Here is a 12,025-nt window from a genome sequence, read left to right on the forward strand (position 1 = left end):
AGAGAGGCTCCAGGGGCCCCAAATCTCTTTTTAGGGTCAAAGCTTTAAACTGTGGCAACAAAACATCCTTTGAGGGCACAAAACCTAACTTCAGGGTTCAAAGTGTTTTCAAAGCAGAATTTTCAGGCCCCCAAGCCCTCTTTTTAAGACCCAAACCACCTTTTGGAGGATCCAAAGTCCTCTTTTACCACTCAAGTTTCTACTGGACTGCCTGAAGTCCTCTAATCAGCACCAAAGCTTCACTTCTTGGGGCCAGAGAGGTTCCCCTCTATTGCAGGGTCCACAAGGTCATTTGTAGCATCTCACCTATTAATTTTTCATGCCTAAAGCCTCCATTTTGGGGCCAGAATCTTAATTTTTGGGCTCCCAATCTCTTATATTAGCTGTTGCTTTTTTTTAGGGCACACAGTTTTTCATCTTTTGGATCCAAACCCTCATTTATTGGACAGAAATCCTGCTAAAAATAGGCTAAAAAATCCACATTGGGATGGTCCTAGACCCCATGTTTCCTTCTGAAGCTCTTACTTCTGGCTTCCTAATCAGGCTCCTTTTAGGCTGCAGTCTCATTTTTAGTATCCAAAGAATGTTTCAGCTCACAACTTCTCTTTTTGCGAGTTCCAAGCAGGGTTTTTCCTCTCCAAAGCCTTCTTTTCAGGCAATTTGGCTCTTTTCCCAGGTAAAAAAAAACAAACAAACAAACAAAAAAAAACCCCAACAAGCAAACCCCTGTTCTTTCTTGCTTGGTCACACTCTACAGAAATTAAAGTGCTACCTCAGACAGGGTTTGGTCCTGAAGGCAAGTGTACTGTTTGAATCATGAACTCCAGATTGATGATCATGAAATAAAAGAATTCTCAGTAATTGGTGAAACCAGGAGAGGCACCAACAAAACTTCCGGAGGGCAGACTTTGACCTTTTGAAGAAGCTGATTTGGAAACTTCCTTGGGAAGCAGCCTTTAAAAACAAAAGGGGTCCAGGAAGGATGGGATGTACTTGAAGAAAGTAATCCTGAAGGCACAGCAGCAGGCTGTCCCTGTGGGCTGGAACAGGAGCTGTTGGGGATGACAACAGGCCTGGAGGAGCAGGGAGCCTCTGAAGGGACTCCTGTTCTTCGTGTCCCTGCCTCAGTGTGGGCAGTGAGCAGAGCTGGGCAGGTTTCTGCAGTGTCTGTTTCTGGGGGATTCCTTACTGGGGGCAGCACTCAGAGCAGAGTCAGAATTTTTTAAGAAAAATCCTTTTGTTAGGATCTTTCCTCCTGAGAAGCTGAGAGGCCTCAGGAACAAAATGTAAACAATTATCTGCTTCTGCGCCATGCAACAGGTGCATCTGTGATTGGTCTCATGTTGTTGTTTTTAATTAATGGTCAATCACAGTCCAGCTGGCTCAGACTCTCTGGTCACTCAAGATTTTATTATCGTTCCATTCCTTTCTATTCTGTCGCAGACATCTTTTATGAAAAATCCTTTCTTTAGGATTTTTCTTCCTGAGAAGCTTCAAGAACAAAATGTAAACAATGGTTATCTGCTGCTGTGGAATGCAACAGGTGGATCTTTGATTAGCCCATGTTGGTTGTTTCTAATTAATGGCCAATCACAGTCAGCTGGCTCGGACTCTCTGTCCAAGACAGAAGCTTTTGTTATCATTCCTTCTTTTTCTATTCTTAGCTAGCCTTCTGATGAAATCCTTTCTTCTATTCTTTTAGTATAGTTTTAATATAATATATATCATAAAATAATAAATCAGCCTTCTGAAACATGGAGTCAGATCCTTGTCTCTTCCCTCAACCTAAGACCCCTGTGAACACGGTCACACTATTCCTTTCAAGCCTTCTGATGAAATCCTTTCTTCTATTCTTTTAGTATAGTTTTAATATAATATATATCATAAAATAATAAATCAGCCTTCTGAAACATGGAGTCAAGATTCTCAGCTCTTCCCTCGTCCTGGGACCCCTGTGACCACCACCACATCAGTCTGCTGGTGCTCTTTGTGCAAGCTGCTCCCCGCCAGACACACTTTTGGTACTTCCTGCACTCCTCTTCTTCCTCTCTGGCATTGCATCAGTCCCATCATCTGCTCCTCCCTCCTCCAGGCTGACAATCTGCCCGTGTCACCTCTGTGGTGGCACGAGTCCCCTGACCCAAGCACCACTCCTGGTGTCCTCTGCCAGCTTGCTGAGCCTCCTCTCTGCCCCAGTGTGACAGTGGTCACAAGGGTTCTTGAACTGGGGAAGAGACGAGAATGTTGACCCCATGTTCAGAAGGCTTGATTTATTATTTTATGATATATATATTTATTACATTATAACTATACTAGAAAGAAATAGAAGGGACAGTTTCCAGAAGGCTAGCTAAGCTAAGAATAGAAAAGAATGATAACAAAGGCAGCTGGCTCCAACAGAGAGCAAGAGCCAGCTCTGCTGTGACTGCTCAGTAAATCCAAACATCCACATGAGACCAATCACAGATCCACCTGTTGCACTCCACAGCAGCAGATAACCATTGTTTACATCTTGTTGCTGAAACTTCTCAGCTTCAGCAGGGAAAATCCTAAGAAAGGATTTTTCAAAGGATGTCTGCGACACCCCAGCATCCCGTTAGGAAAGACATTAAACAGGACCAGCCCCTGAGCCTTGGGAGGAGCTGTTTGTTCCTGGCTCCATGGTGGTGTCACTGAGCAGCACCCTCAGGGCCTGGCCCTCCAGCCCTTTTCAGCCACTACTGGCACATCCAGCCCACGTCCCTTCCAGTGACTCAAACTCCACATTTCAAATTGCTAGATGGGCACATGCGAGCGCAAAATCCCATCACACAACCAACACACTGAGGGTATTTCCAGCAGCTGCCTCAAAACCTGAGAAGAAGGAAACACCCTGTAAATTATTCATACAATGTCACAGCCCACCAGTCAGAGGCATGATGTTCACTGGAAATTGTTATCAGCTCAACAAAAACACTGGATGATGTGTCAGGGAATTCTTTATGTTTTATTCTTGCCATAACTCTGGTAACCAGCCAGATATTTAGGCCCAAAAGGTGTTGGCTAACAAACCCTTAAATTCTACATCAGGCTTCCATGAATGGTGGCTGACAAGCCCTTAATTTTGTATAGTACACTTCAATAATTTCTCAGCTCCTCAGAAGTGCTGGCTACCAAGTCACAACCCATTTCCACAAGCTCCCACAACAAACTTCAGTGTGGAGCATGGGGCAGAATCATTGCCATGCTTTGCCCAGACAAAGCAAGGGAGGAGATAATAAAGGCAGAAAAGGGAGAGAGAGAACAAAGCTCATCACCAGTCCATAGATCCCATGTTGGTTCTACTGTGGATGGTGTGGAGCAGGGATTGCGAGACAAAAAAAGCCAGAGAGAAAGAGGAAAAAGAGCCAGGGGGGCCAATTGGCTTCCTGTTATAGTTAACTTGGTGCCTACCTCTGACACAGACTAAATTTTTGTGCTGTTTGCTTCATACATGCACAGCCAGCTTTTCTGGGAAGTGAGCATGAGTGTCAAAGCAGAGCAGGAATTTGCCTCAGTCTTCTCCAATGACCTTTCCTATTGCAATAATCCGAATGTTTGAGACAAAGCATGCTTAGATCTGGTCCTCCACAGCCCAGCAAGGGGTTTTAATTCTGGCTTTGGCTTTTCTGCCTGTTGGTTCCAAACAGGTGGGACTTGGTTCATTTCAGATGCTATGCTGCTGCAGCATCCAGGCTGTGCTTGTCTGACATGCACCTCTGGGATGCTCAGCCCTCCACACTGACAGGTAAGAGTTTGTGATCTCCACAACCTGGCTCCAGAGGCTGCAGTCCTGCCATGAGGACCTGCCCAGCTCTCTCTCTACTGGCAAGGTTTGCACCCAAGCAAGGCTTGGTGCAGGCACCTCCTGGCAGATCCTGTCAGAGAGCCCTGGAGCTGTGGCATTCCTAGGAGCATGGCCCAGGCCTAAAGGACTGCTTCTCTTCCTCCTCCTTTCTGTTAAATTGCCACAGTTGGTGCTGCTCATGATCCAGCTGCAGAGGTCACTGCCCCACTGTGGGGATCTGCTCCTGGCTCTCTCCCTGGCATGGCTCCTCTGACTGTGCATCACTTTAATCCTGCCAGGCACAGCCTGGGCTGCTGGAGGACCTCCCTGACCCAGCATGGAATGGGCATTTGGTGGTGCTGGTGAGGAAGCTGTCGTTTCTCTCATTTTCAAATCCGAGCACCTGGAAGGAAAAAAGAGTTCTCTCTGCTTCAGGCATTCTTTGTAGGCTCCTCTGGGATTCAGTCATTTTCTTGGAGCAACAGAGGGAAGATTTCACCAAGGTCACCAGTGGTGAGTTTAATTCAAGTGTTCCCACCATGTCTGCCACTGTCAGAGCAAGTCCTCATCTTTTTACCCCCTGTAGCCTCCACTTCAGAGAATCCTAGAATGTGGATGAAAGAAATCTCATTCCAACCCCAATGCCATGGGCAGGGACACTTTACACTATCCCAGGTTGCTCCAAGCCCTGTCCAACCTGACCTTGGACACTTCCAGGGATCCAAGGGCAGCTACAGCTGCTCTGGACATCCTGTGCCAGGGCCTCACCAACCTCACAGGGAAGAATTTCTGCCTAAAATCTGAACTAAATCTTGCCTCTTTCACTTTAAAATAATTTCCTCTGCCCCATCACTACACTCCCTGCCAAGGAGTCTCTCCCCATCTTTCCTAGGGGCTTCCTTTAAATGCTCTTCTCTACAAGAGCCATCTTCCAAGAGCAGACAAGAGGCACTTTGCACAGGGCAGCACCCTAAATCCAGCAGGGAAAAGGAGGACTGGAGTGGGATAGGTCAGAAGTGACAGCATTGAAGGATGCAGGAAGGAACTGTCCCTATGGCAGAAACACTCAGGAGGATGAGCAGACAAGGAGCTAATCCAGGATAAGGAAATGTTTTCTGACCACGTGATCCTGGTTCTTACCTGGCATAAAACAGCAAGTAGGCTTGCTGCCCTAGAACCGTGTGGATGTCACAATTATCCACAGACTCATCATCCATCTTGTACCACAGCCCATTGCTGGCCTGCAAAGAAAGGCACCCAGCTCTGGAGAGAACTGCAGGGTTTGTCTGTGTCACTTGAGTCAGAAATGACACAGATAAAAGGACACACAGATAAAAGTGACATACTCCGTGCTTTTTCAGAAGGCTAATAACAATTTTATCAGGAACCCATTCCTTGTTATACTCTAGTTAGCTACAGGAGGACCTGATTGGTTCTTTAATCAAAACACTATCACCGCTGGCTAATTAAGAAACCGCCCTTTTGGTAATCAACCTTATGAGGAAAGCAGAACACACAACGTTATTACAAACAGCACCTGGGGATTGCTTCCATGTGATTATCATTATTTCTCTCCAGCTCCCTAAAGTCTCCCAGACCAACTCATGGGAAAGCTTATCTAGCTTTCTCTCTGCCACATCCACATCTCCACAGCACCAAAGGCAGAAAACTGCCAAACCAGGAGTACACAAATGAAACCAAGCCCCAAAGGAAACCTTCTCCCCCCAAAACCTTGGCTGCCAGTAACTCTGCTGGGGAGGTTTGTCTTTCCCAACACGCTTTGTCAGGAGGGAAGTTGCCCTTTACCTTTGCATAGCACAAGAAGTGTCCTTCAAGGCAGGTGTCCCCACTGTGAACCACGATGGCGTACAAGGAGCAGAGGAGGGGCTCTCCAGCTGTGTCTGACATGTATGGCCGAAGGTCCAAGTATTCAGGATACTCCACGAACTACAGAGACACCAAGAGGACTCAGAAATGATCCTCAGCTACCACAGGAAATATCCTTCAGCTTGTAATGGCTTGCGTGGCAGCAAACTGCTCTGACTGAGGCGCTTTGGCTGAGAACAGAGTCCAGCCTCGTCTTTTCATGGGAATTCTCCTCTCCCCAGAAGGGAACACAAAAATTCCAACAGGAGAATCTTGTGACAGAGCTTTGGGGAATCTTCTGCTTTGGAAAGAGAAAGTTGCACTCCACTTGCTTGCACACCTTGCTGATCTTTGTTCCAGTCCACTGGTCAGCCCTTTCCAGGCACAGCGTGAGGACTCTGGGTGCACGATGGACTGTGACCTTCTTGGAGGCAGCAGCTTTCTTCTTACACCTTGAAACCAAGCACAAACCAAGTGCTGAAATGGGCCCCATCTTCCCCCAAGAAGGCCAGGCAACCTTTCCCATCTCACACATCCTTATGTAATTTTAAGGTTATTCAGAGGCATATTTAAAAAGTTGTGTCTTGTTATTGTGCGTTAAACCTCCTTGAGAAGATGAGTTCAGTGCCATGCAGCCCCTCACACAGGATCTGGTGGTTTTATGTCGTGTGGAATCATCTTACTTGCTACATCTGAAGCACTCTGTCTGATCCAGCTGCCTGGGTGTCACACAGTCCTCCAGAACTGTGGTGAGGGACGAGGCTGCCTGGAGGAGAGAGAGAGGAGCTGCAGGAAATTCTCTCACCCAAACACTTCCCAGGACAAAAAGACTGAGGCAGCTGATGCTGAGGAGAGCCAGCACTACCCCAGGAGGAGGGAGTGGTGCTGAACATTTCCCTCATGTCTCAGGGGCTCCCACAGTCATCAAGAGCTCCCTCTGTGTTGGCACCACTCAGTTCAGCTGCCAAAGGCATGCAGGGGTGTGATGGGGTACGCAGGGGTCTGAGGATGAGGGAAGAGACGAGGATCTGATTCCATGTTCAGAAGGCTGATTTATTATTTTATTATATATATTATATTAAAACTCTACTAAAAGAATAGAAGAAAGGATTTCATCAGAAGGCTAGCTGAGAATAGAAAAAGAATGGAATGATAACAAAGGTTTGTGTCTCAGACAGAGAGTCCGAGCCAGCTGGGCTGTGATTGGCCATTAATTAGAAACAATTAACATGAGCCAATCACAGATTCACCTGTTGCATTCCACAGCAACAGATAATCAATGTTTACATTTTGTTCCTGAGGCCTCTCAGCTTCTCAGGAGGAAAAATCCTAAGGAAAGGATTTTTCATAGAAGATGCCTGTGACACAGGGGCATCAGCAGTGAAAACTGATCCTACCTACGAGCCTGGGAGCCAGGTGGGTGTTGAGGGAGGGCAAAGGAAGGAGTAGGAGAGTATGTCAAGGCTGCAGAGGGGTTAATGATTGCTAGTCCAACCCAAACCAGCACCACAGGGAGAGCAGTGCCATGGCCTCTGCAGGACACTGAGGACTCTGTGCTTTCCCCTTCCCACTCACCACCTAGCTCCCTTGTGCTCACAGTATAAGTTTTTAAGACAAGTGCTTTGGTTCTGGAAAGCTACAGGGGCCTTGGGATGTCTTGAAGCTCAGTTGCAAACCTCTTACTCTGATATCCAAAGAGACATCCAGGAAGGCCTTGTAGGAATCGACAACTGCTTGGCAGCTCAAGCACGTGACTGGAAGAAAAATCAAAATGCTGAGTGAAATTAATTGATTGTGCTTGTGGGTTCTCCTACACCAGCCATGACAGCTGCTTGTCAGAGGTGGACAGAAGGGCACAGACAAGACAAGTAAAGCAGCAGTTATGGAAACCTACCTCTAGATTTCATAAAGCCTCCAAATATTTGATGGACGATGGTAGTTTCTTGTGAAGAGACGTCCAAGCTGGAAATAAATGGCAAGGCAGAGAGTCACCTCCTCCAAGGGTTTAGTACTGTAAAGTCTGGGTGTCAGTTTTCCTTGATGGGAGCACATCAAGGAGTCCAACAGGGTTGGGAAAATTAAAACTTGCAATTTGCTGGTGCTTACTGGCAGCTCAGACAAGCTCTGTGCATGGCATCGAGCGTGCAGTGCAAGAACTCGTAGGCGTTCTCCTGCCTGCCATACTCAAACTCTTCCCCTATGACTGAGAAACAATTTAGTAGCTCTCCCTAGAAGGAGAGAAGACAAAGAAGAAAACCTCTTGGAGGGCCTGAAGCAACTTACATTTGAGGTCCCTGAGGACAGCTCCAGGCAGGATGGCGGTGGCTGAGGAGCACAGGACCTTCCTGACGTGAGCTTCCATGGTGCACATCATGCAGAAGCCTTGCTGCTGGCCTGAACAGGGGAGGGAGCAAGGAAGGGAGGGATAGAAGCTTCTCAGGGTAACAAAACATCTTGGGAAACCTAATGGAGATCTTGAAGTTCTAAGAACAGTCTCCACTTCTTTACTACCCAAACTGGCAGTGTCCCAACAAGCCCAGGACATTTGAGTGCACAGAAAACATTCCTCATAGTGAAAAGTGTCTGTGCAGAAGTGTTCTGTGCAATAAGCCAAGAGAGTTCAACTTGCAGGGCTAGAAACTTGGGGCAAGAAGGAGGTGTTCTGCTGAAGGTGAGTGCACCTTGATAGGACAAGCATCTTCTAGCCAATGCTCAAAGGCCATAAGCTCATGGGGCTGACAAAGAAGGGCTGCTGTTCTCTAAATCTGATTCCAGGTTCTGGGAATCCTTGGGATGTGCCCAAGAGATTTACAAGGAGATGTTCCTAAAAGCACTCACAGGACTGGCTGTGCTGGTAAGAGAGCAGGTAGTTGGCCAGAGGGGGTGTGTACGTCAGGCACTGCAGGATGACATTGATGTAGCAAGTATTGCCCAGGTTGAAGAGTCCTGCTCCAGGTCTCTGTCTTTGCTGCCAGTCCATGGAAATCTTCTCTGCGGGAAAAATCCTTTGTGGCAGAGCCATTCCCTCGGCAATGTCTGCAGGGAAACGAGGTTTGAAAAGAGGTGAGACAATTTTTAAGTTGTTCCTTAGAACCATATTCAAATGTTGAGTTGTCTACAGGAGCACCAAGGACAACAGCTCCAGTCACCAACTCAAACATGGGGAAAGCCTAAAACCCTGCTGACATCTACTGGTAGGGATGCACTTTTGGAAAACTCTCTGTTCCCCTGTGTACTCTGCCAAAAATCCCAACAAACCCACTCTGATTTCTGGGCCTTCCTTTCCCTTTGGAATGTTGTATTTCCAGGACTCACAGGAGCTGTTCCACTTTGCAGTCATCACTCCTCTCAGGAACAGAGGGGAAACCTTCGGATGACAAAGCTCCAGAAAGATCTCCTCCAAAAAGATCAGCTCAGCACCAATCCCATCACTTGAAGGGAAAGGAAACAATTGTAGCTCAACAAACTTCTTTAGAAACCCCAAACATGACCCACAAGGCACCTTCAGCTATCAAAAAAGTTTTGGTGGCGCTTGTAGCTGTTGTCAAGGATGAAGATTGCTTGGAAAAAGGCAGGCCCACAGTGGAAGGAGTCTAGATATCCTGAAGGCCAGCTCAGCCCAGCCAGCTTTCAGGGGCTCTCTCCTCAGGATGCCAAACTCTGGGCAGGTGAAATCACAATTGCTGGGCCAGTGCCATATCTCTGCCTCTTTGTGACATGAGGCCACATGGGGCCATGTCCCTTTGAGGCCACAGAACCCCCTGGTTTCACAGCCCAGGCACTTCTCACAGCTGGAAGTCACTGCAGCAGGGGCTGTGGACAAAGGGCTATTTGTCTGTCAGCAGAGCTCCTGCCTCTTCCAGGAGCTCCAGCACCAGAGGACTCAATTCGCTGAGGGCTGTAAATGAGCCTGGTCACGGTTTAGGTTGGCACACTTGGAGTGCTGGGGGTTTCTGTTCCACTCTTCCCAGCTTCTTCCAGGCTTTAAATCCCCTAAAAATCCCTTTTTGGAGGAAAAGCCTTCAGTTGTGGCAGTGAAGCATCCTTTGAGGGCACAAGCCTAACTTCAAGGCTGTCACTATAGGACACAAAACAACACAATGTGCACACACCGCTGCTGTCAAGGAGGAAAAAGGGAAGTTTATCTTCTGACCCCAACATTTATAGATTTTTAAAAGTGACAGTGGATTGGAGGGTGACAGTGCCACCTCTCCAATGACACTGGACAAACCAACAGTCCATCAAATTTCTCCTCCTGCATAAAAGAATGCAAAACAATAAGTTATGTACAGAAAGTGTGTGAGAAAGTTCGTTACAAGAATGTCAACATCAGAAGGCTTAGAAAATCTTAAAAAATCAGGGTGACACAAGGCCTTCATTTTTATTTCCAAAAGCCCCTTTTAGTTCTCACAGACCCAGTTTGAAGACCCAGACTCCCTTTGAGAGTGTCCAAAGCCTTTTTTTACATCTCAAAGCTTCCACTAGGATGCCTAAAGCCCTCTGGTCAGCATCAAAGCTGACTAGACATTGACATTGTTTCTTGAGTCCAGAGAGGAACCAGTAATATCACCTCAAGTTTGTAGAGAAGCTCTGTAAGAGCAAAAAAATTTCTTAGCACAAATTAATTCCTGTTGTTTTGGGTGTGAAGTAAATAGGAATTTGTACTTAGAAGGGGAAGGTCAGTGAAAACTTTCAGTCCTGACACTGCTGATTTGAAAGCAGGAATATTTGCAGCTTGGCTCTGTGCTACCCCCAAAAATGGGGGAATTTTGAGCTGGGCTTGGAGTGTTTCCTTATTTTTTAAGTTGGTTTTCTGGGCTTTCTAGGCTTTTCCTAGCCCCATCCGTGTGAGAGCTCCACTGGCTCTTGGAGTCTGCAAGAACATGATCCTGCATAGGGCTGGGAAGGAAGATGAATCCTCTCCTTGTTGGTTCTGCAGTTCATAGGCTGCAAAAGAAAAGCGAATTCCAGCACTGCCTCTTCCCTCTAGAACATTTCGTGTGGGACCAACTGTTGAACATTCTTGGTTTTGTAACGGGACTCCCTGAGACTGAAAATGCCTGAAGGTGCTCTGAATTGTGCTGGGACAGAAAAAAAATTGGGTTTTTCCTGATGAGAGGAATGGTGGATTTGTCTTTACAAGCCACCTGGGGGTCTGCTGGTAGATAAAACCAGCACTGGAAGATAAAAGAAACAATAGGAAAGGATTCCACTGATTGATGAATGAAAAAAGATATTTGCTTTTACAAATAAACTTTAGGTTTGCTGATAAATTAAATTAGACATTGAGAGATGAAAGAAACAATGGGGAAGAAGAACCCCTAAATTCCATGAGAATTAAAAATTAAAAGGGAGGGTTGAACATTAGAGGGGAATCTCTGGTATCTGGTGTTTTGGGAAGTCTGTATGTCTCAAGTGCCTCAGCCAATGGGGAAAGAGAGAGGGAAATGCAGCCGGGAAATTGGGATAAAAAGGAGGCTGTGTCCTCCAAAAATTCGAGAGATCCCAAGGGAATGCCCCATGGCCTCTCCCTTTATTCCAATAAAGCCAGAAGGGACTCCTCAGTCTCCTCTTTAGACATAAACCTCTGGTGTTTGCAGATTAATTTTCCTCACACTGGGCACTGTCAGAGCTCATCACAACAGCCACACGATAGCGCTGCCGGCTCGCAAAAGGAGAAAAAGCACCGAGATCGGCTGGGAAACAGCCCGAGGGCAGAGCCAAGCTGGAAGTGTCCCTGCTCTCAAATAACCTTTGTCAGGACACCAAGTGTTCACTGCCCTTCCCCTTCTAAGTACAGACTCTTATTTACAGCACACCCAAAGGGTGGGACACAGCGTGAATTCCTGGGCTCTAAGAAGTCTTTTCACTCTTACAGTCTGCCTACAAACTTTGAAAACATCCGGCGAAAACAGAGCTGACAAAAGTGCCAGCTGAGAGAGAGAGAGCTCCTGCTGCCTCCAGCCTCAGCTGCACCCATCAAACCACCCTGGTGTGCTCACTTTCCTTCTCAGCACTGGGTCCTGTCACAGTCCTGCAGCCTCACAGAGTCAGGAGGCAAACAGAACACCACCAGGCTCTGCTCACACACTAAAGTTACCAGGACTAAAAGCTCAGCAGCCTGGACTTTGCATTCCCACCATAACACTTCAACAGGTCTGGCCCATAGAGCTCCCTGCTAGGAAAAGCAATTAAATTCACCAAGGACCACCCAGTGTGTGCAATCAACGCTGGTTTCTTTGCTGAAGAGAGGAACTGTAGGAAGAAATGGGATTCCCTCCTCCAAAATAGAAAACATCTAGGGGTTGATCCCATAAAAAAATGATGTTACTGGGCTTCACCTGCCCTGGTAGG

The sequence above is a fragment of the Geospiza fortis genome, unplaced genomic scaffold, assembly GCF_000277835.1.
Source record: "Geospiza fortis unplaced genomic scaffold, GeoFor_1.0 scaffold534, whole genome shotgun sequence".
NCBI lineage: Eukaryota > Metazoa > Chordata > Aves > Passeriformes > Thraupidae > Geospiza > Geospiza fortis.